Source organism: Sus scrofa, chromosome 8, assembly GCF_054392235.1.
Source record: "Sus scrofa isolate SSC_HxYL_T2T_F1_AM1 chromosome 8, Sscrofa_HxYL_maternal_Yorkshire_Landrace_v2.0, whole genome shotgun sequence".
In the NCBI taxonomy this organism is placed as follows: Eukaryota; Metazoa; Chordata; class Mammalia; order Artiodactyla; family Suidae; genus Sus; species Sus scrofa.
Genome location: NC_139390.1, coordinates 51,921,898 through 51,942,292, shown reverse-complemented (window position 1 = coordinate 51,942,292; position 20,395 = coordinate 51,921,898).

Here is a 20,395-nt window from a genome sequence, read left to right as displayed (position 1 = left end):
CTTCAACCTTTTGAAAAAGTTAAAGGATGGATACAAGTTCCTCTTTGTACGTTTGGTAGAATTCACCTGTAAAGACATCTGGTCCTGGACTTTTACTTGTAGGGTGTGTTTTAATGACATATTCAATTTCATTTCTAGTGATAGGTCTGTTCAGTTGGTCTGTTTCTTCTTCTTCTTTTTTTTTTTTTTTTTTTTTTTTTTTTTTTTTTGTCTTTTTAGTGCTGCACCTATGGCATACAGAAGTTCCCAGGCTAGGGGTCCAATCAGAGCTGTGGCCACCAGAGTATGCCAGAGCCACAGCAATGCGGTATCTAAGCTGCGTCTGCGACCTACACCACAGCTCACAGCAACGCAGGATCCTTAACCCACTGAGCGAGACCAGGGATCGAACCTGCAACCTCATTGTTACTAGTCGGATTTGTTAACCACTGAGCCATGATGGGAACTCCTGTTTCTTCTTGATTCAGTTTTGGCAGGCTGTAAGTCTCTAGAAAGTTGTCCATTTCTTCTAGGTTGTCAAATGTGTTGGCATACAATTGTTCATAGTATTTTTTTATGTTTTTTTTTTTTTGTATTTCTGCAGTATCTGTTGTGATTTCTCCTTTTTAATTTATTTTTTTTATTTTGTTTTTTCTCTTCTTCTTGGTGAGTCTAGCTAGAGATTTGTCAATTTTGTTTACCTTTTCAAAAAGCCAGCTCTTGGTTTGATTGATTTTTTTCTATTGTCTTTGAACCCTTCTTTTATTCATTTCCTCTTAGATCTTTATGATTTCCTTCCTTCTGCTGATTTTAGGTTTTGTTTGTTCTTCTTTTTCTAATTCATTTAGGTGGGGGGTTAAGTTGTTGATTTGAGATTTTGCTTCTTTTTTGAAGAAGGCCTGATCGCTATGAACTTCCCTCTGAGAACTGTTTTTGTAGCATCCCATGGATTTTGAGTGATTGTGTCTTCATTATCATTTGTCTTTGGGTATTTTTTAATTTCCTTCTTGAGTTCCTTTTTGACCCATTGGTTTTTTAGTAGCATGTTGTTTTGCCTCCACATAGTCAGTTTTTTCTCATTTCTTTTCCTGTGGTTGATTTCTAGTTTCATGCCACTGTGGTCAGAGAAGATACCTGAAAGAGTTTCTATACTCTTCAATTTGTTGAGGTTAGCTTTGTGCCCCAGTAGGTGATTGATCCCTGAGAATGTTCCATGTGCACTTGAGAAGAATGTGTATTCTGATTTTTTGTATGTAATATCCTGAAAATGTCGATTCAGTCTAACTTTTCTATTGTTTCCCTCAGGATCTCTGTTGCCTTATTGATTTTCTGTCTAGAGGATCTGTCCATTGATGTGAGTGGGGTGTTAAAGGCTCCCAGTATGATTGTATTCCCATCATGATTGTTTTCCCATCTATTTCTCCTTTTATGTCTGTTACCATTTGTTGTAGGTATCTGGGTGCTCCTATATTATGGGGCATATATATTGATGATTGTAATATCCTCTTCTTGAGTGGACCCTTTTACCATTAAATAGAGTCCTTCTTTGTCTTTCCTTATGGCCTTCATTTTAAAGTCTGTTTTGTCTGATAGGAGTTTTTCAACTCCTGCTTTCCTGTCTTATCCATTGTTATAAAATATATTTTTCTATCCCCTAACTTTCAATCTATGTGTCTTTGCCCTAAGGTGAGTCTCTTGTAGACAGCAGATTGTAGGTTTTTGCTTTTTTATCCAATCTGCTACCCTGTGTTTTTGATTGGAGCACTCAGTCCATTGTCATTTAAGGTGATTATTGATAGATATGTATTTATTGCCATTTTAAACCTTATTTTCCACTTGATTCTGTGTTTCTATTTTCTTTCTTTTTTTGGTTGGATGATTTCAATTCATTTTATGCTTGAGTACTTTTCTTTTTAGTTTTTGTGAATAAAATATTTGATTTTGATTTGTGATTGACCTATTTATTAAGTATGTTAACCCCTTCATTTATCTGTTTGCTTTAGCCTGATAGTCATATAGACTTAAACATATTATTAAAATAAAAAAAAGTATCCATATTTTCTTACTTTCCTTCCTACGTTCTACAATACTTTTTTTTTTTTTTTTAATGTCTTCATGCTAAGATCTGTATGCTGGTTTATTTAAGTGATTGCTTTCCAGTGGTAGTTTCCTCCATCTTATTTCTTCTTTTTCTTTTTTTTTTTTTTTAATTTAGAGAATCCCTTTCAGTATTTCTTTTAAAAGAATGGGTTTAGTATTGCTGTATTCTTTATCTTTTGTTTGTTGGAGAAATTATTTATTTCCTCTTCTATTTTAAATGATATTCTTGCTGGATAGAGTATTTTAAGTTGCACATTTTTTTTTTCCTTTCAGAACTTTAAATATATCTTGCCACTCTGATGTATCTATATATCTTCTGGCTTGTAGTATTTCTGTAGAGAAATCAGCAGATAGCCTTATGGGAGTTCCCTTATAATTAACTCTTTGCTTTTCTCTTGCTGCCTTTAGAATCCTCTATCTTTAACTTTTGCCATTTTTATTGTAATATGTCTTGGTGTGGTCCTATTTGGGTTCAACTTGTTTGGGGCCCTCTGTGCTTCCTGTATCTTGATATCAGCTTCCTTTAGATTTGGAAAGTTTTCAGATGTAATTTCTTCAAACATATTGTCAATCCTCTCTTCATTTTTTTTTTTTTCTCTTCCTTCTGGAATTCCTATTATGCAGTTTGCCCCACTTTATATTATCCCATAGATCTCTTATATTGCTTTCTTATCTTTTCATTTGGTTTTCTGTCTGCTCTCTTGATTAGGTGATTTCTATTATTCTATCTTCCAAGTCACTAATTCATTCCTCTGCATTATTCATTATTCTATTTAGTGACTTTAGCTCAATTTGCATCTCTGCAAATGAATTTTCTAATTTTTCTATGTTCCTCCTTATATTTTCTAGTTCTTTCTAAAGGAATCTGCAGTACTGTTCATATCCACTCTTAATTTCTTAATATTCAGCCTTAATTCCATCAGTATTTTCACTACCTCCATTTCGAACTCAGTGTCTGTCAGATTGCAGAGGTCTGTTCCATTTTTGCTGCTTCATGTGAGTTCTTTTCTTTTAACTGGGAATGGTTCCTGAGCTTCTTCATCATGTTTTTTTTTCTGTGAGTTTAGGGAAGCCAAACTATAGTCTTGGAGGGCTACTTCTATGCAAGAGCACCCCTTTGTATTTTGTGGGTGGTTACAATTTGTTTTTGGTGTGGGAGTTTGAATATTTGCCATCTCTTTCTTTGGTGTGAGCAGGCTGTTATCCCAGGGCGTTGAGGGTGTTTCCAGGGAGAAGGAGGCAATGGATAGGGTTAGTAGTCAGTGTCTGGTTCCTGGGCTCTTAACAGCAGCAAGGACCTGCAGGAAGGTAGTGCAGGCTACACATAGTTGCAGGGCCCTGGGAAGTGGAAATGAGCCTACACAGATTTACAAGGTGCCCAGAACATTTGGCAGTGGTGGTGGCAAGGTGTGTGAATTCCCAGGGGAGTGAGAGCCACAACAGGTGGTGTTCAATCGCAATGCCCTCCTCTGAGGTGATTGGAGCTGCAAGTGTTGCTTTTCATGGACCCCTAGTGGTGGTGGGCAATGCCCACCTCTGGAGTCAGAGATAATTATGGTGGTTTGCCCCACCACCTGCAGACTATGCTAGAAGTACCCTGTCTCACTTAGCCACATAGGAGGTGCTGCAAGACGTCTAGTTGTAGGGTCTTGGGAAAGGACAGTGATCAAGTGTGTGGGCACTGCTTAGAGCTTTTGGCAAGGCAGGTGTATTCCCAGGAGGGTGACAGCCACAATGTGTGGTGCTTGGTTGCAGTGCTCTTTTTTTTTTTTTTTTTTCTTTGGCTGACCCCTGAGGTGGAGTCCACTCATAGGCCCCCAAAAGTGGCAGGCCAGGCCTCCCTCTGGCCTCCAAGACAACAGCCATAGATCATGCAAGAGGCACCAAGCGTCAATTAGCCCAGTGCTTCCCTTGGCCCACACAAGAGATTCCCTGCCACCCCTAGCCTGCACAAGAAGTGCCCAGTCTCCCGTAACCAGAGCAAGTGACTTACTGCCACCCGTAGCCTGCACCAGAGGTGCCCCAACCTCTGAGAGACTGAGCAAGTGCCTGCATAGGGGGATTCCTATGGGGGTCCACCCCTCCTCCTCTCACCCTCCCCAACAGTGGTGCCTTGCTTCTCCTGTGGGCCCAGACCTTCTCCCAGTTTCCCTCTGCCTTGGCATTCCACTCCCCAGACTGTAGCACACTGCTCCCCCGCTCGTGGCACACCACTCCTTAGCCCCTCAGGCTGTTTCCACACAGCCAACCCTAGTCCTTTCCTGGGGACTGACCTCCAGAGCCTAAGTCTCAGTGGCCAGCCCCCACCCAAGTGTCTCAGGCTGTGGTGTCTGGGGAGGTCGTGCAGATGACTGGTGTGGCTCTCACTCTACTTTGTCCTCAGTCCAGCTATTGCACTTTTCTCAGCCACTTTGAGGTCCCTCCTCCTCAGCTGATCTCCTGGTCGATTAGGTGGCTTTCCAGGGTGTGGGTTCCTTTTCTCCTTCATGGCTTCCTCTCAGGAATGCTAGTCCTGTCCTGATTCCTTTTTTTTTCTCTCTCTTTTTCTTTTCTTCTACCCAGTTATGTCAAGGATTTCTTGCCCTTTTTGGGGGTCTAAGTTCTTCTGCCAGTTCAGTAGATGTTTCATGCCCGTTGTTTTACATGTAGATGTGTTTTTTTGATATGTTTGTGGGAGAAGGTGAGTGTGATGTCTTACTCCTCCACCATCTTTATCTTCCTCCCTAATTTACCATGTTATTTTCAGCAAGATTTTTTAAAATATGAGACACATATGTCTGAATTCAAAAGACATCTTAACTAAAATATCAATCAGTAGTTGTCCTGCCAATTATCTTGCTAGAATTCTCAGTTCTTAGATTTGTGCTTTACTGAGAATTAGCAGAAATAGGCCTAGAGAGTATTACATTATTTATCCTATTATTCTTCTTCAAGAGTTGCTTTATTAGTAACTTTTTTTTCCCTCTTTAATTCTCAACCAGCTCTTTAATGATCTCAGTTCCTCATCTTTGTTAATGAAAGGCAACGGGCAAGGAAAATGAATTTCCCCATAATTCCTCACTCTAGCCTCTGGTGAATTGACTTTCCCAGTATTCATTGAAATGCGTTATCTCATTTATCTAGAAATGTCAATGACTTGTAGAAAAGACTGCATCTGAATGTGACTTGGATAAACATGAGCTAATATCTCAAAGTAAATGTCTTTCCCTTTGCACTGTGGATATAATTTATTAATATTCAATTACCTTTTTTTTTTTGAGAACATTAATGTGGAAGAAAACAGACAGATGCTACATGGAAAGTTTAAAAGCATGGATAAAGCCAAAGCCAAAAATTAAACATGTAAAGAAATTGAACTTACTCAGGCTATTGCAATAAGGAGAAAGTCCCAGATCTGAGATCACCAATTTATCAACAGCTGACTTCACCTTAGGCTTTATAGGAGAAGCAGGTGTCACAGGTATTGTGATTTAGAGCTGGAGTTTCTTTGCCAAAAGTCCCGGTCAGTTAGCTATAGAGGAAAAGTTCATCTCTGTGTCCAGTTAGCTTCAGGGGGAAAGAAAGTGCTAATCTCAGTTAATCATTCATCAGATAAAGAACAAGAAGTTTGACAGTTTTTGTCTGACCTATTGAACAGGTTCAGGCTGAAGGAATGTCTGTATTTGGACTTTCCACAGGCAAACAAGTGTGCCACTGGGAGTCTTATTTAAGTTCTGAGAGAGTGGGGAGTGAGTCTTACTTGCACTGTATAGGGGAAGGTGGTTGGTTCTTTGTAGTCTTTTCACAGAACACACATGGTAGTGGCAGAGGTGGTTGGAAAATAAGGTTGGGTGTATTTCCTAATGACCACAATCACTATTTTGTGGTTTAGTTCAATGTTGTCAATATTAATAAATTTAGGGCTATGAAATAAAGGCAGGAGCCATTTACCCAAATGCCTCTGAACATTATATCTTTAGACTTGCAGTAATGACTCTAATGCCATTAGGTCATGGAAGAGTATTCTTGTAACTGGGGAATTTATATCATAGGCCATTCCAAAACTTCACTCTGGATTTTTCTTGCCATTTCCTCAACGTGAAGATGCTCCCACTTGGAAGTTACAGTTGTCAGGGTTGGACCATCAGGTCAACTTTCTGTGATTATGGAAGAGAGTCATTCTTCTGATCTTCTCCTGGGTATGACTGTTCAGCTGTTCTGAGATCAAAGTCATTACCAGGATAAAAATGAGGATAAGCAACAGTAACCAAGAAACATTCCTTAAGGGAAAAACAACAGACTTTTTGATTTGGGGAGCAATCTGTGTGAAGGTGACTTATGACAAAATAGAGTTCCCAAACTAAATTGACCAGCAGACTGCTAAAGTGTTGTGCTATCAGGAATCTTAGAGAAGAAAGAAATACTGCAGCTGATTTAACTAATCGAGTTTGAAGGCCAATCTTCAAGCATCAGTAAGGAGTGGATTTTTAAAATGATACTGCTCCTAAGCCCATGGGGGTTTTCTCCCTCATTATCTTTGTAAGGTAAACATGGGATCACACCTGACAAGTAAAACTCTTGCAGCATGAAGCAATAGCAAACCAAGTTCAAACTCAAGGAGAGCACAGATGTCTATTTTGTTCACCATCGAATACCCAGTGCCTAGAACTCTGTCTAGAATATAGGCAATGCTAAATACACACACTGAATGCATAAATGCAGAATTGAATGAACAATTATGTGCCAAGAAACCAGTTCACCTCCAGTGAATTCATTCCATAAACTAGTTCCAGTGATGTTCTAAAGTCCTTTTGCTCGCTTAACAAGTCTTTAATCCATAGGATTCACAACGTGAGGTGTATATCAATATACTTTTGAAACACCTTTCTTTCACTTACACTTTCTAAATCTGATTATTCTGTTGTTGTCCTCTTCTTTATTCCATCTCATTTAGGCTTTTTCTTTTTTCTTTTTTCTTTTGTTTTAATTTTATGATCAGAGGAAATCTTCCATTCAGATCTGTGTTAATATAACACCAAACATTCTTGTAATGCTATATTTGTAGTTTAGTATATTTCCATAGAATACTAGTTTCCATTTTCTGGAGGAATATATTAAGTTCATCAGGCTCAGAATGTACTAAGTGATTACTGGATGATCTGTTTGATATATTAATACATCTCTGTGTAGATGTGTCTCTGGCATAGTCTAACCTATTAGTAATACAAATTAAATTAGAGCTGTGGCTTCCATAGTCAACATCAATTTCTACTATTGTTTATATTCTGAACGTACATTAGTTGACACAACATAGAACAATTAACAATAAGAATAAAAGACTAGATGTAAATATTTAACGATATGCAATTTAAGTACCAAGATAGTTGACCAATTTGAGGCACGAAGTATGATGTCTGATACAATATATAGATATAATTAATACTGATTTTCTGTATATAATTTTTGTACTCTTGTATAATTCATAATAAAATATTTATTATAGTTAATTATCTTTACTTTTCATTTTAACATAATAAATTTTACAAAAACAGTATTATATCAAAACTTACTGTATTTGCTCCATTTGGCTTCTGGTAATTGCAAAATAAACCATTGTTAAAATATTTCTTCCACATTTTCAAACAAATTTATGAGGTCAGTATAGTTGCCAGAAAATATTTGTTAACAATGTCAAAATTCATTATAAACAGGAGAATGGAGTGTCCTTTGTGGATAGTTTCTTATATTATCCAACACTTCTAAAGGAGCCATCAAAGAAATTGCTCGTTAATTGTACCTTATGAAATCACCCCAAGTCTTTACTAATTTCTTTTTGACAGATTCATCCACAATACCCACAAGATAGTAAAAAAGAAAAAAAAAGTAAGTCAAAAACAAGCTAATGTTGATTGGAATTTCATAAATTTCTTCTCAATCAACAATTTCTTTTTTTTTTTTTTTTTTTGTCTTTTTGTTGTTGTTGCTATTTCTTGGGCCGCTCCCGCGGCATATGGAGGTTCCCAGGCTAGGGGTTGAATCGGAGCTATAGCCACCGGCCTACGCCAGAGCCACAGCAACGCGGGATCCGAGCCGCGTCTGCAACCTACACCACAGCTCACTGCAACGCCGGATCCTTAACCTACTGAGCAAGGGCAGGGACCAAACCCGCAACCTCATGGTTCCTAGTCGGATTCGTTAACCACTGCACCACGACGGGAACTCCGCAATCAACAATTTCTTACACACTTCACTAGCTCTACCCCCTCTGCAGCATTTGAAAGGAACTGTAGGAAAATAAATGTTCCTGCTTTGTGCTGTATGTGCAGCTCATACAGATATAAATTCTCACTTATGAAAGGGATTTTTTTCCAGTCATCTACACAGAAGGGGATAAGTGATCAAAATATTGAGGAGGAAATACATAGATAAAAAGTAGTAATGAATACCAGGTGTTTTATGAGATTAATTTTTTCCCTTAAATTATGCAAATGTCAATATACTTGCCTACAAAAAGGCTTTTAGTAACATAACTATTATGCTCAGCATGGAAATAACACACTAACCAAATATCTAGTCTGAGTACCCCATGGGACAGAAAGATTTGTAGGTAGGAGAAGCCAGCTTAACAAAAGAATAAATTTAATCTTCCTGAATCGGACTTAGTATTTCTTTTTGAGTTTTTATTCTAATTTTGCCATTGGTTTATCTGTCTATCTACCAACTTATCTATCATCTATCTATCTATCATCTTAACCATTATGCAATTATATCATGTTTTTTTCTTTCTGAGATACTCTTTATCATCATTATTAAAATTTAGCCAGTACTCACAATGTGATAGACATGGTACAAAATAAAAGAAACATGGAAGACAAATCATGGGAAAAAAACAGCAATTGAGAGCAATATGATATTATGAAATGTGAACACGTATTATGTGTTACCAAAGCAGTTGTAAAAGAGAAGTTTTGGCATTATAATGAAGTTACGTTTTCCTTAACATATGTTTTTTGTTTTTCTTTTTCATCTGTACCTGAGGCATATTGAAGTTCCCGGGCTAAGGGTCAAATTGGAGCTACAACTGCCGGTCTGCACCACAACCATGGCAACATCAGATGGGATCTGCAGCTGTGACCTACACTGAAACTTATGGCAACAACAACATATCTTTAACCCACTGAACCCACTTTAAATGGAAATTCAAAGATAAGTTTTTATGAATCTATATAATATGAATAAAAATATTTTTGCTGTATAAAACACCTTATATTCAAGAGCTTGGAATGTATTTATATATATTCCATGTATAGGTCACTCCTAAATAAATAAATAAACAAAGCAAGCATTGCTAAGGAAGCATGGAAGTTATTAAAATCACCAATAGATGGCAGTAGCTGTTTATATTTTAAGTTGCTTAAAGGCACTAGGCCATCTATTTCAATGCTGCACTGAAATCAATGTTGATCTTAAAAGGATCGTTTTTAACCTTAATCAGCAACATTTATCAAAGTTAAATGTAAATATAAATGCACATGTGTATTTTTACATATATATGTACACATACATATACATGAACACAGACATCCGTCTATTTACATATTATATTACATAGCTGTTGTGTAACAAAACACAATACTTAGAAGCAAGTGTGCACTATATTTTACACACTTTCTGAGGGTCAGCAATTCTTGTTGGGGATTAGTGGGTGGTCCTGACTCAGTGCCTCTGGTGAGCTGCACTCAAGTTGTCTGTGAGGTGACAGTCTCCTGAAGGCTCTGGACAATCTACTCCAAACTCCTCAAGGGCTGAGAGTGAGCGGCTTCAGTTCCTTGCTATGTGAGCCACTCCAGGGCTGCCACCATGAGGCAGGTGCTGCTGTCCTCAGAGTGAGCGAGGAAAGAGAGGGAGAATGAGAGGGAAGGAGAGTACAAGGAAACAATTAGTCCACAAGCCCTACAAATCAGAACCCAAAGTGACCTAGTATCACTTCTGTCTCCCAGCCACATACACCTGCCCTGGTGTAATTTAGGAGAGGTTACTAAACCAGGGTAGTTTGACTATCAGTGAGAATAGAAAGATGCATCTAGGGGGTGAGTTAGATATTTACAGGGAGTATCTTCATGCTTAATATTTTATTCTTATGTCAAATTCAATATTTCCATTTCTGTAATTTCAAATAATCATTTCATTTATTTCTACCCTATAATTTTTATTTTTTCCTTTCTCCTTTCTTCCTCCCTTCCTTTCCTCTTTCCTCATTTCATTCCTCCCTCTTTTCCCTCTTTCCCCTTTCCTTCCCTTCCTTCTTTCCTTCCTATCTACACCTGCCATGATCATACCCATAAATATGCTATAAATTTTTAATATCTTGATTGAGACATTATTAAAATTTGGAAAAGAAATGTCAGAGAAAACAGTGTTGTTATTCACTGATAAAATATTATCTTCTCTTCGGAGTGGGCAATATCCAGAGTAAAAGCCCTTCTGGATTGCTAATTTACCTTTAGTCAATCCATGACAATTTTCATTTGCTAGGAAAAAATGTATTTAGAGTCAAAATATGTTTATTAGAGAAAAAGGAACTGTTAACAGATAAGGTCAACATGTTAGGTAAGGAGTGTAGGTGCAGATATAGAAAACTTTTAAAGTGTCAATTGTGAATAAAAACAACTTTAGTGATGCTTTTAAACAAAATTGTGATTTGATGGATAGTGGTCAGAGAATGGTACTAAACAGATAGGGTGTGGAAAAGAAAAGACAAAAGTCCTTAATTTTTAATTTTTAAGAAAAAAGATTACATTTAAAAGTACTTTCTTGGTTTCAGACATCTCCATCAGGGTGTAATAGAGAAAGCCAAATCCCTCTAAATACTTTAAACAAAAAAATATTTAACTCCCGGAAGTTGGTGCTCACAAATTCATTGCAGTTGTCAGAGAGAGTTTTGGCCTCTCTTCCAGGTACCCCCTGGCAGGACTCTTTGAACATGATTAGCACAGGACTTTCTACCTGAGACACAACTAAGAATGTGTCAAAAGCACCACAGAAACTTTTGATTTAAATACTCAGTGAGGAGTTCCCATTGTGGCTCAGTGGAAACGAATCTGACTAGTATCCCTGGCCTCGCTCATTGGGTTGGGGATCTGGATTTGCCATGAGCTGTGGTGTAGGTTGCCGATGCGGCTGGGTTCTAGCATTTGCTGTGGCTGTGGTGTAGGGCAGTGAGTACAGCTCTGATTCGATGTTAACCTGGGAATATTCACATGCCATGGTGTGGTCCTAAAAGGACAAAAAAAAGAATTCAGTGATTTTGTGATTTATCAACATGAAAGATGGAATTACTGCAGCTGTTAACATAATAACTTCTGTGAAGCCAGAGATTGGACTTCGGTGATTCTGGAGAAAACTTCCATATGCATACAGTGTTGCAAACAGAAAGGATCCAGAAATAAATGAAGGAGGACTTCTGTTTTGTTTTTTTTTTTTAAGTTTTATCGAAGTATAGTTAATTTGCAAGGTTGTGATAATTTCCGCTGTCAACAAATACAGTCATACATATATACACATATCCATTCTCTCTCAGATTCTTTAACCACATAGATTATCACAGAATAATACTGGGTAGGGTCCTCTGTGCTATATAGCAGGTCCCTACTGGCTAATCATTCCATATACGTCAGTGTGCATATGCCAATCCCAAGCCCCCAGTCCATCCCTCCCCCACCCGCACCTGTCCCCTTTGGAAACCGTAAGTTTTTCATAGTAAGTGAGTCTTATTTACACATTTTACACCTCACGTGAGTGCACGCAAACAGCAGCTCCTATGACATATCAAGAACTCCACCTTCAAGTGCATGAAAAATAAATGGTATTTATTTTCCAGGTCTTGCGGACACTAGAAGTTGTCAGGCGTGGAGGCAAAATGGCAGTCAACATAGATTCCATGCTGTGTATTTCCATTTCAAGCAAGTGATCTTTTCTCTACAGCCTCTATCTTTCTCCTCAATGATTTCACTTCTCTGCATTGTTCCAGAGTTAAGTAAAAAGTACGGCATGCTTTTGCTGCCTCCTTTGGAGCAGCACACTCAATACTAACAGATTTTAATATCCTTTGTAGAAGAAATAATAATTTCTCTCCTGGAAGAATGATCAGCTTGCTAAAGGGATTAGTTGCTCAAACATTAGATTAATCCTCCATGCCCAGGATAAAGCTGCGTTCTCTAGTAAATATTGTCTTTAACAATTCCTATGCCTGAAAACATATGAGAAAAAATTAACATATACTAATTACTGATCAGTCATTATGAAATTATGGTCTCTAATCATTGTAATAACTCCATAAGATAAGTATTGTTAATACAGTTTTATAGATGAGGATACAGATGCATAGCACCCGTAAACAACTTGCTTAAGACTATGTAGTAACCAAAGAGAAGGTCCACTATTGCAATCTAGTTTTCATTCTATGGCATAATGGTCATTAACTATGTGTTCTACCTAAAGAGTCTATATAACACTGATATATTTAAATTCTTAAACATGTATTATGTATAGTTTGTGTTACTTATGGAATCTAAAATTTTGTTCTACACTGAAACTACCTACTGTGATTAAATATTTCTTGCTGCAAGCAGTAGTAAATGAAAAGGAGAGTGGGGAGGTGAAGGGGTGAAAAACATGGGATAGAGTTTATATTTAATCCCAGCAATTTTAAGATAGATTGTTAATTTGGTATATTTAAAACTTTATTTTCTCCCAAGCTATGCAGAGAATAGTTAGCAAAACAGTCATTGTTTCTGGCTGCACTGTTACACATATGAAATACCATCACTGATTTACCTGCATAAGGGGTTATTTTCCTAGTGAAATAGTAAATACAGGGGAAAAGAGTTCAGGACTAACGTATCCATCCTTCTCTGCCATTTTTAGCATATGATTGTTTCCCCTCACAGTTGTAATTGGGCTGCTCCCCTTCTGGCCATCCCATCTGTCCTCCAGGCAGGTAGCCAGGAAGAGGGCAAATGAGGAAGAGCAGAATGTATGGGCAGAAGTCAGGCAGACTGCCCTCCATTAAAGAGCTTGTTGTAAGTCCTACCCAGCTCAGGATAGCATGTCATGGCTACACATTGCAGGGGAAAACCATGACCAGGGAGAAAACACTTAGGGAACATATAAGTGAATGCTATTTACTTTAGAAGGGAAGGAAATTTTTAGTAAATTAATAACAGAAATAATAATCCTGAACTGTTAAGAGGTTAGCTTTCTAGGACCTTGAATAAACAAATGTTTTAATTGGGTATGTTTCTGCCCTGAAAATATAAATGTTATTATAATAAAGGAAAGGGAAGAATGGATTTGGGGAGGCTAATAGCACTGTTTGTAAAGCTCTTCTGGTATTGTCCTGGCCCCAAAGCATAGTTGTTAGTTCAGAATCATTAATAATCTGGTTTTATGGTCAAAAAACAAACACTATTAAAAATCCCAAATTCCATTTCCAAATTCCTATTCTGATAATTTTTTAAATATGTATAGTCTGTATTCCACTATGCTAAATCTTTTTCCTTTCCTTTCAGATAGAGATGGACATTTTTTAACATAATGGGAATAAATATTTTTAAAGATAAACTGTTAAGCATTGTTGGCTACATTTTGGGACAAGTTTCAACATTCACTATCACTAGGGGACAGGATCCCTCTGACAAGTGCATTAGCTGTCAAAGCTTTTCTCCCAGAATCAAACCCTTCACTGCTGCACACATTTTTGTACAAGATAAGTCACACAGCCATGCTAAACATCAAAGAAGATACAAGACAAGGTATTACTCTTACTGTAATAACAACATACCTGCCTGCCTTTTTCAGACACTATACTAGAAACCCTGAGATGGTACACAAACTACTTCTATTACAAAGTTGGAAAGTGAAAAGTGCTTGCTATATAAAGATTACAGAAAAGAAGTTATTGAGCATTTAGAAACTAAGTCATTAATGATCATACAATAAAAACTTGATGGATAAACTAAACATTATGAATTCACCAATACAGTCTATATGCTTTTGTGCAAATTCTTGGTATACGAATAGAATAGGAAGCCTCATAAAAAATAGCTTATTCACTCATTTGCTAACATTATTGACAATATTTACATTTTAGGAATCGTATATTTGTCATTGGATTGGTTTTGGAGGTCTAGTGAAATGTGTGGAGAGAAGCACAACCCCTAGTTGAATAGAAATTGCAGCCAAGTGGGGATAGAGTGTAGACTTGGAAGGGCAGAGGGGATAAAGAAGAAGGATTGCCATGGCTTTACAGTGAAAACAGATCACATCTTAGCAGGGCAGCAATTCCCCAGTGAGAAGAACCTAAAAATTTGTATTATGGCTCTTCCATGCATTATTTCTAGTTTAGCATGTATGTGTACAAAGATGTGCACTAATGTGCACAAGTTTCTCAATTCTTAAGGCTTTAAAGAAAAATCTTAATTTATTTCTACATGAAGGTTGGAATTAAAGGCTCCTGCTAAGTGTTATTTCTAATGTCCTATTGAGTTATTCATGATTATTATGAAAAACATGGGCAGAATTATGGAAGAAAAACACTCGGCACATGTTGATTTTGAATTTTATTGAAGGAGCTGTGTAGCATATTACATGTATAAACATCTACGTCTGTGAGGACATTAGAACAAGTGAATAAACATTGAAATACTTCAGAAAAGGCAATGGTTTAAAACATATTAATAGAAGGAACAGTAACCACAAAGTTTTAAAGAACTACCTTTCCTTCATTTATATTTAAGAGAGCTGACATGAAATGGCCTTAACATGAAAGGATAGGGATTTAAGCTTATCCTAAGACAAAAACACTGTCAGAGCATGGCAAAAGCTAGGATATACCATAGAAGAACCAGTGGTAATTAGCAATGACACACTGTGCAAATCAACACACTGGATAAACCAGGTATGATATGTTATTCCCAGAGTGTGTGTGTATATAAACATGAACTTAATGAAAGAAGGTTGGTGGAAAACTTTTGGATTAAGACTGAAAAGAGGAAGAAGAAAACGAGAGAAAATTTTTAGTAAAAATGTTATTGTGTTAAATACAACAGACACTCAAGTGAAACAAAGTCATCTAATGATTTTACTGTTGCCCATTAAACACTTAAAGAGATGGATATAAATTGTGGCAGATAACTTGCAGATAGTCTAGAACTTAAGTATGTTAAGAAGTACATGAGTCAAATGGTTACTGATTTGTGTAAATTTTTCTCCATGGAAGGATCCAAAGTGAAGAAAACTAGAGGAGGACATGAGAAGTGACTGAATCCTTAGAAATTTAGACTATGATTCTAGATTGTTATACTAACAACAAAGCAAGAATACAATTCTAAACCATATACCTGAGATATAATAAAATTCACGGGTGTGAAGGGAGCATTGCTCATCTTAGTCATGAAGTAAGTAACTTTAAGTAAAAATTAAGAGACAGATTTCACTAGAAGTCAGAATTTTCAGCTGCCATAATTTTCCAGATTTAAATAGTTTCCTGAAAGGTAATGAGTTAGATGTGTTCTTTAAAAAGTGGTAGGAATTTTTGTGAGTTCATTCCCATTGTGGTTCAGTGGGTTATGAACCTCAGTAATATACATAAGGATGCAGGTTTAATCCCCGGCCTCACTCAGTGGGTTAAGGAACCAGCATTGCCATAAACTGTGGTGTAGGTCACAGACACAGATCAGTTGGGATCCCGTTTTGCTCTGAGTATGGTGTAGGCCAGAAGCTGCAGTTCTGATTCGACCCCTAGTCTGGAAACTTTCATATGCCACAGATGTGGCCCTAAAAAGCACACACACAAAAATGTTGATGTTGTGGGAATTTCTAAATAGTTGACCTTGAAGATTATTTTTATAACTGTAAATGGTTAGTGATAATATTTTATATCATAATTATAAAAGTTTTTTCCAAGTCTGTTATGAGCTACTACTGATTTTAAATAATGAGATAATTCTTTAAAAATGAAAAGACAATGTTTTCAAATTTTCTACTGTCCTTCCACAAAAATCATCTTGATGTATTTCTGTGGCTGTGGTGTAGCTCCTATTAGACCCCTAGCATGAGAACTTCTACATGCCACAGGTGTGGCTCTAAAAAAAAAAAAAAGACAAAAACAAAAACACATGTCTTGATTCTTCTATTTTCTTCTCTACTCTTACTATGAGCTTCCCATGTCCTTGACCTAATCCAGTCATCTTCCATCACTTAATTAGAGTATATGACACCACACTGTAATCAAAATCATGTCACTACTTTGATGGAAAACTGTGGCTAGCCTCCCACTGTATTTGGTACACAGGTGTATTTTACAGTCAATAGTACAAAATTCTGAGTGGTATGTCCCTGCCTAGCTGCTGTTATTACTCTTTTGCTATAGCCAAGTCACACTGTCCTCCCTTAAGTTTCCTATGTGAAATAAGCTTGTTCATGTTGCACAGACACTGCCCTCTACCTTTGAAAACCATGCTCCATCCCCTATTATCAACAAATCTTTATCCTATAACTGTCCCAAAGAGATATTTAGGAAATCCAATCTAATTTACTTGTTTCTTGTATTTTCTCTCACAAATATGTTTTTCTTTCAGAAACATTTTATATTTTCAACTACATGTCTTTATATGTTATTACCTGTTTATCAAATAAACTGTATGATAGGGACTCTAGTATGACCCAGCTAGCCCAGTGCTTCCACTCAATAACTCTTTTACGTTGTGATAGTATGGGAGTTTTGGTGCTGATAGGGCAGAAAGGCTTTCATAAAAATAAATAATTACAAACTATGGACAAACATTTAAAGAGGACTTTTGAAGACGCTGGAGGGTGAACAAAGGCACTCAGAAATTGGGGTGAATTTACCATCTGATAAAGGTGTCCACACTGCAGGAATTAAGCAGGTGTTCACAGTAATTAGAACTCATCGGAAATCCTTAGCTACAGTGGAGATGGGTTCAGAGGAGAACTTGGGACTTACATAATGTGTGGAAATTGAGGGATATCTAAAACGAGGGAGAAAGAGGACAGTAACCCAACAGCTGTGTATAAACTTACCTCAAGCCTGAGCTGAGCAGTGGGCTAGCACATAAGTAAGACTTCGGGGGCGAGGGGCAGTGGGAACCACAGATGGGGTGCTGAAAGGGAAGAGTCCATTTTTCAGATGCAGCTGACCCTGTAATAATTTGAATCCCACTAACTTCAAGGGTGTTGGTATAGAAGTTGGGCTTTGTCTTCAAATGCTCAAAAGTTCCCTTCCCAGAGATTCAAAAACTAAGGAGTTCATGTGGGATGAATGACACAAATAAATTAGATCCATAAAAACAAAGCCCACAAGTTCAAGGTTATCCATTACAACATAGTTATTTACTAGAACGAAATTCAATACTTGTATAAAAATAACAAATCATCTTTATAATACATCTTCCACAATGTCCAGCTGTGTATTTATAGTAAATTCTAAAAGAGGTTAAACTAAACTATGGTAGAAACTAGAACTCAGTTCTCCTGGATGAGGGGGATTATTAAATAGAAAAGGATATGAGAGGACTTCTTGATAATGATTATGTTTATTATATTAATTTGGAGGTTTACACGAATATTTTCATATGTCAAAATTTATCAAGCAGTACCATTAAAATCTAGGAATTCAATTTATGTAATTGCACCTAAAATGAATAAATTAATGAATGAAAGTATCATTTTCCTTGCTTTGTAAGTAATATGTAGAAATAATTTTGAATATTTATTGCTCAAAAATTAGAGAAATAGCTAAAATCATTATAGGCCATGCAATGGTAGCCAAGATCTCTTTGGTTTGTGGTTTTTTTGTGTTCCTCTTTTAAAGTTATGTGTACATATTCTCCAGGAATTCCAAACCCCGATTTAGCATTTCTTTCCTTTAATATGTCTCCTAATTAAGAGCAAGGTCACTATATCAGCACTTTGATTTGAGTGTTAGTGTCGCGAAGGTGCGGCATCACATATATTACAGGTAAGAAATTCAGTGATTCTTATTCTGCTTTCCAGATCACTTAGCACCAATTTCAGAATTAATTGTCTTCTGCTCTCTGCCTTGTTTCTTTCTCTTCGGGCTACCTCCTAGACAGTGGGAATAGAAACTTAACTTGGAGTTCCCATCGTGGCACAGCGGAAATGAATCCAACTAGGAACCATGAAGTTGCAGGTTCCATCCCTGGCCTTGTTCAGAGGGTTAAGAATCTGGTATTGCCGTGAGCTGTGGTGTTGCTGTGGCTGTGGTATAGGCTGGAAGCTACAGCTCTGATTAGACCCATAGCCTAGGAATCTCCATATGCCATGGGTTTGACCCTAAAAAGACGAAAACAAAACAAAACAAAAAACCTCTACCTATTGCAACCTGACACAAACAAGGAATTTACAGAGTATGTACATACATATGTCATTTTCAGAGGAGAACCCTCTAGAGTTAAAATCCTCCAGTTTAAAAAGGAGAGGAAAAATACTCAATTCTCTCATAAAAGAAGCAGCAGCATGTTTGTTCAGATCCAAGCAAACACCCTTCAAAATCACCCAGGCGTTTTTGATTTACTGGTTTACTTTTGGTTGGGGAACTTCAGAGCTTGCCTCCTGTAAACAAAAATACTAGGTTGGTGGCCTAAAGAGAAAGTCAAGAAGTATGTCACATAATGGAATTTGTGTCTTTAATTTTACTATGCAGTTTCATATCAAATGTCTAATCTATCTTTGATAATTTTACTTTTAATATAAAAAGATATAAAGAATAAAACATTTTTTCATCATCCTATCTCTGTCTCACAAATGCAGTAACATTACAGTTCTTTTGAAAATACAACAGTGTGCTTGTATTTATAAATCTTTTATTTTGACACAAATCCATTGGGGGATAAATCTCCAGGGTATGCATGAATGATTTCAATTTCATGACATTCTTCTTTTCTAGAATCAAAATGTGCTTATAATCTATTGGGTTTCACAATTTTGTCTTAGTTTTATTAAAGAGCTTTGTAGATTAAAGATGATTTATATTCAAGCTTTCATTTGATAAGAAAGTGGAAATAGTACCTCAGAGTGGTGATGTAAACTACTAGCTCACAGCTAGTTAATCGGAGTAAAGGAGACCTCCAATAGCACATGCCAGTGACATTCATCTTAAACTCTGAACATTTGAGCAATTTCTTGTGTAATTCTCCATGCCTCAGGTTTTGCTTTTCAGATGATATACTTTGAGCAAATCCGAGACTCAGCATAAATCTAGAACTAATTCATTTATGTGAGTTAACATTCTGACCTGGAACACATCTCAGATGAAAGAGGAGAATGATTGGACATGGTTTATGCTGCGTGAAATTTAAATAGAGATGCATCTAGAAATACTTCCTTAGAGTTAGAAAGGCCAATATTGTATTATCTGTTCAGAGATTCTTTCCTGATAAGAAAAATTTTTATTTTAATCCCTTTCTAAAGAACTAACTCTTGCCAGAGCTATAGAGCTTTCAAATTAAAGACTTTAATATTTTTAGATACACTCATCTTGGGCTTTTAAAATGGTATGCAGATCACTTTCACCTCAGAACCATAACAAAATTCTCTGAATTTTTGTATTTTAGTTATAAGGTGACTCTTCTATATGTAGAGTGTATTTAGATTGAATGTATTTGGGGACAGTCCTCTGTGTCTCTTAAGATTTAAATTTCTTGAGACACTCTGCATTCATCTGTCCTTGGATAGTTAAAAATCAGATCTAGGTCTATAAGCCAGCAGATCCTCAAGTAGTCATAATTATTGGTGTTTGCTCCAGATCATCTATCGTGACAAATATTTCTTACTATTAGATGTGACAGTATTGTATTCGGTATTCATCAATGGAAATTCAATTCACTATGTATTCTGTTTTTTGCAACTATATATATCATTGAATATTCTTTATTGCTATTTTTTGAGGGCATGTCCTATTAAATATGATACATCATTTGTAGCTTTTCAGTTGTAATTAAATGTTTGTTTAATTGCTTTTTTTTTCATTTCTACATAGAGTGAACCCACTTATTCCAAAAAAAATCTGTCATCAAGTGACAGGAGGCATGACTTGAACAATCTTAGATTTTCCTTCAGAGAAAATATAAGAAAAAAAATTTAAAATATGTGTGACATTTTTAAATATAAAGGTTTTCTAGAATTAAGAAAGTCCTGTTTTTTATACATACAGCTCTCTAAGATGGTAGATGACACAGAAATGCCGCTATATTACATGCATATTGTCATTGGTATTTGTGACTTATATTGAATATTT